The following is a 5742-nucleotide window of genomic DNA, read 5'->3' as shown; positions in this document are numbered from 1 at the left end:
GGGACATGGTGGGATTTTTCCAGTTTTCAGATGGTCGTTGAGTGCGGAATTTGCAAAAATGCGTGCGTCGTGTACGCTCCCAGGCCATTTAACTACCACATCAATGAAAGAATATTTGTAGTCACGGGTAGCCTGAACATTCAAACTGAACCTCCCTTTTCTATTTATATAATCTGTGTAATTCACAGATGGCTGCTTTATTTCCACATGTGTGCCATCCACAGCACCAATGCATTGAGGGAGGCTGTGCATTTCTTCAAATTTCTGCACTAATTGCTGCACAGAATCCTCAGATGTGGGCAGCTTTATGTACATAGGACCAATGTGGATGGTTATTGCTTTACACACTTCCCTTACTATTTTAGATGCTGTCGATCGAGCAAGACCTAACGCGTTGGCTGTCTTGCGCAGTCTACCCTCGTCAGACAGATAATACAGGGCACAGGCAACTTTTTAATCACACTGACAGGAGACCGCATGTGAGTCCTCTCACCCTCGATGTATGGACGTAGCGACTCGGCGAGTGACAGCAGTGATGATCGCGACATCCTAAAATTCTCATGCCACTCTTCCGGGATAATCACCTCATTTTCGAAGTTCTCCCACCAGACAGCAGTCCGCCCAGGTCGGACCCAAAACCGGCGACGCTGGCGGTGACGCGGTCTGGCTCTTTGAGACAGCAGTTGTTCCAGAATTGCTGACCTCCGAGCCCTAACATGTCTCTGTTCCTCTACATAATAAATTATCTGTATTTGCAAATGCAAACATATAAAAAGTGCTTCCACCAAAAGAAATGCTACCGCTACCCGGGCTACTTCCATTTTACTAGACTCTGACAGCTGTGTACACAAAAGGTCGCACTTTTGGCGCGTAGATGGCGTAAAACTTTTTTTTCATTCGTTTTCCTCAGTGCACATTCAAACGCGAAAGCAGAGTTTTCCTAGATCTCCACTTTTGCCGGAGTTTTTAGAAAGAATCGTATTCAGAGGCAAAATTGCCGTTTGTGTGTACACGAAAGGTGCAAACGAAGGGAAAAGTCTCTGTTTTTCAAGATACCCGTGTATGTGGAAACGGGGCCTCAATAGAAACGAGCGGCATTTCGTTCACTCGTGATAATCTTCTATAGCACTCTATAAAACACAGCACTAAATCTGCAATAATCTCGTAATGAAAATGGTTAACTGTTAGCTTGAAGTTAGCTTACATTAGTTTGGCCAGGGCATAGATAGCCAGTTAAGTAACAAACCCCATTCTGACACACTTGCAGTAATATCTTGATATTTTACAACATTGTTCACCATGAACACAATGAATTACCTTGAGTGCAACAAGTGTTGAATATGATTATACCGATGATCCGCGAGCCTTCTGAAATTTGAAAATGGCGAGTCTTCTGTAATTTGAAAATGGCAGAGCCCCTTTAGGGAGAGCCGGTCCACTTCCTATTAACTCCATTGTACCGGATTGTTCATGCAATCTGTTGAAGTTCCGCTAGGGGCGTTGCCGAGCAAGTGATAAATGAATTGTGGTCTATGGGGCTAAGCGGCTAGAACTCGTTTTTTTTACAGTTGACAACTTCATTTCTTAATGTACATTGTCGTAGTAGCTACCTGAGTATAGGTTTTCCACTGGAAATGAAATAAAAAGTCACTCATGTCCTTTCTGCTTTTCATAGGATGGGCCGTTTTCCCTGTAACATGCTAGCATTTCGCTCATGGATGCTCGCGACAATCGCGACCGATTACGACCGTCGTGAAGCTGAACCTTCTTTTAGGTCTATGGCCGTAAAGTGGTTCGCTTGTGTCACGTGAGATGAAAACTTTGAACGGGTTTTTAGGAATAACAACACATATTGAAAATTGTATTGGTCAGCTGATTGTCAAGTCAAGTTATCCTGCATCGCATGCATTAATGCAATTTTAGGAGAAAAAATTATATAACGAGAAATGTGGTACTGGGGGGTTCAGCTCCATTGCTACCCATTCATTCATCACTTGCTCGCGATCGCCCTCTAGTTGCAGTACCATGCGGAAGTATTTCGCTAGTGGTCCTTCTCCCCTTATTAGACATTCTCTGAAAATGGCGAGCCTTCTGAAATGTGAAAAAGTCAAAATCCCGCCTCCTGCCGTCTGTGATTGGGCGAGCGAGAGAACCAATGGCAGGCAGTGCTGCCCTCAGAACGTATCTCAATAACTAAAAGGCCACTCTGCGGCACTATAGGGCATTAGTGGTGGTGGTGATTATCCTGTGTCCGGCGGCCCTCCACCACATCTTCTGTCCTCTGGGTCAGCCACTGGTTCTGTGCCACTGGCTCTCCACACCCAGGGTGCTTGTCGGCTCCCGAAAGACAGGACTCCCCTCCTGCATCAGGTACCTGCGGCAGCCCTCTTCCACCACAACGTCCACGTTCCTGCACTGCTTCAACCTCCTTCCTGCCAATGAATCTCCGCACCCACGGTCTTCGCCTGCGCATCCTAAGTCCCCATGTCATCAACGCCAACAGCTGCAGCACCATCACTTCAAGACACCTCACCTGCCTCAAGCTCCCTCAGGCTGCTGTGTCCTTCTGACTCCCCTGGGTCCTCTCAGTCAGGGGGCTCCTCTACAGGGCTGTAGTGAGGAGCTCCTTCAGTCTGACAGGACCAAAATCTCAGAGCTGCAGGGGATCAGGGAAGAGCTGGCAGCCTTGAGGGAGCAGAAAAACAGACACCACGAGGAGGTGATGGGAGTATAGACGTGCCAAACTGCACATTTTGATGGAGCAAGCCAGTCGCCCATCTGTTACAATGTACATGCCTGCGCAGGGTGAGCATATACTCTAGGGTCATGTTCATTATCAAGTTTAATTCTTAGTGCACATGAGTAATTATGAGTAATTGTGCTTTCCTCTCTTTTCAGATCCATAGATGTCCAGCACATGTATTTTCTTTTTTGTCTTTGCCTTTTTTTCCTCCTTTGTTACATAATAAAAAAATGCATTGCTAATACAGATGCCTGATGTTTCATTAGGAACGCTAAATACACTGTATACAGGCCATATTGCGGTGTTTGTTTTAGTCACAGGTATCCAGGGGCGGCGTCAGAGATTTGTTTCTGCCGGTGCTATGCGGGAGCTATGCTTTTCACAGAGGGTGCTATGAATTGCCCAACCACCCATACCCCCCCCCCCCCCCCCCACCCGCGCATGCACGCACGCACATTCATTTCATTTGTTTGAGCAACAGCCCATGTTCTGCGCTCACACAAACGAGAGCGAAATAAATGTTTTAAAAGTGGTGTCATTATTTGCTACGACGTTCACTTGGCCAGGCCCGTTTCTATGCTGGACAGCAATAATCCGCTCTGATAGATGTTTTAAATAACGTTGTTTGTTGCTTCTATCCACGTTATCTCCAGTGGTTCAGTTTACTTGCGCAGACGCACACACACATTGAATAAGCGCTCATATCACTGTCCCTAATGTGTTGTCTCTTGATAACACCTAATTAAGAAATGATTCATAGTCTGGATTCTGGAAAATTTTTACTTTCTTCTTGTTTCGGTTTGCTGTTCCATATCAACTGTGCCGCAAATCCACTGACCAGCAATCTCCTCGTCGAAGTGCCTAACGCTGCAGAACATCAGACTAGGGGTTCGAGACAGTCACGAAATACAAGGAGTCTGTATCTTTAGAAAAGAATGTGTGTAGCATTGTCGAATTGATAGTAGCCTAAGCTCATTTTCATTCATTGTTGACATGGAGGCTCAGGCAGCTGGGACCTGATGAACATGACGCTAAAAAGCACAAGTTGCAGCCGTGAGGACAGGGAAAGTGGAGGCAGCCACGAACAGTGATTGGTCGTAGGCTATACAATGAAAGTTGCTGATGTCTCGGCTACACAAAGTTACAACAACACATGCATTATGTTTTCTTAATGACCCACAGTTTAGTTTAGGCTATAGGCTTAAATAATAATAATAAAGTAGCCTATGCCTGTAGCGTTACAACAAGTAGGCCTATACGGAAAGATCTGACTACACGCACTGTTAAAGCTCTAAGGCTGGTTGCGTGTCCAATGTATCCATGAGTCTGTCTTCACAGAAAATGATACGTGTCTTGGTGCGCTTACATATTTTTTAAATTAGATATAATCCACTATTTTCTTGGGGGTGCTACGGGGGTGCTATGGCCAATCCAGGGGGAGCTGTAGCACCCCCTTGCTCCCCCCTGGCGCCGCCCATGCAGGTATCATGCATGAATCATGGATTGTGCTAAAGAAAGTGGCCATGGCCAGTACATCCACTAACCTCATGTCCAATGGCATCCATAACACATGTCCAGTGTTGGCCATATATGACTGCACTCTTGTGTTTCCTGAGCTGCAGGGATTACAAATGATGTCATACCACAGATCACATAACATTTAGGCACATTTCACTGTGGAAACCTGTACATAACAAATTGTCGCCTATATTTTCTATCTTTGTAATACCAATCTTGATATTAGTCCTCATGGTGAAGCAACTAAGCATTTCACAACAAAAACTGCACCTACTTAAATGTGATACATGAAACCTACAACCAAATTAAATATAAGCCATATATAACAATGAATATACTGGAAGTCTGACATGAACCAAGAACATGGTCCAAGATAAAAAAATCATGTTCTGCCTTGAATGCAGTTAAGTTTGTATATGACGGACAAGCTACAGGGCATGACATGATCACCAAATCCAATTAGTCAATTGACACCAACAACTGGCTTATTATTTACACTTTTTTTACTACCTGGGTGATATATTTAGTCCCCTAATTAATCAGGTATGTGATGTCATGTTAATGACCTTGTCACTCCAAACAGGTGATTATTATTGTAATACAGTGGGTACGGGTTGAGAATGCACCTTCTCCCGCGGGACTCCCGAAGAGATCCCGCAGTGCGTCAAGCCGATTTTTTTCGAGGCTAAGGCAATGTACCCAAACAACCACCAGGTGGCAGAAAGTTTCAACTGCATTTAATGATGAAGACCGCATATCCGTCAATAGTCGACTCCTTAATCTCACTGAATCATTAAAATGAAGGTGATGACTGGCGAAATTATTCAAACGACACTTCAATGAACCATTGTTGAAATGAATGAAAATGGTTATAGAAATCGCCTACAGCCAGCGTTATAAGAAATATATAAGTAATAGTTAAAGTCTTCTTCCGTATTAAACAGATAGCCTACGGGACGCTCTTTGTTCCGTATTTTAAGGAACTGCTCAATTCACACACACTGGGTAAACTGGCGCGCTACAAACATTAAAATGTCAAATCATATTTATTTCTCTTTGTCGCCATGATATTGGGGGAAACGCGGAGAGGCGAGATGGTCAGTCCTCGTATTTTTTCTTCGCGTTTCGTTATAAGAAATATATAAGTAATAGTTAAAGTCTTCTTCTGTATTAAACAGATAGCCTACGGGACGCTCTTTGTTCCGTATTTTAAGGAACTACTCAATGCACACACACTGGGTAAACTGGCGCGCTACAAACATTAAAATGTCAAATCATATTTATTTCTTTGTCGCCATGGTAGGCCTATTGGGGGAAACGCGGAGAGGCGAGATGGTCAGTCCTCGTATTTTTTCTTCGCGTTTCGTCATAAGAATATATAAGTAATAGTTAAAGTCTTCTTCTGTATTCTCTGCCACATTCGACAACAGCATTCAAGTTCCTTCTCAGCACGATGACGTGACTTTGCTTGCTGTTGGCCC

Source organism: Sardina pilchardus, chromosome 13, assembly GCF_963854185.1.
Source record: "Sardina pilchardus chromosome 13, fSarPil1.1, whole genome shotgun sequence".
Classification (NCBI taxonomy): domain Eukaryota; kingdom Metazoa; phylum Chordata; class Actinopteri; order Clupeiformes; family Clupeidae; genus Sardina; species Sardina pilchardus.
Note: the sequence above shows the minus strand (reverse complement) of the source record.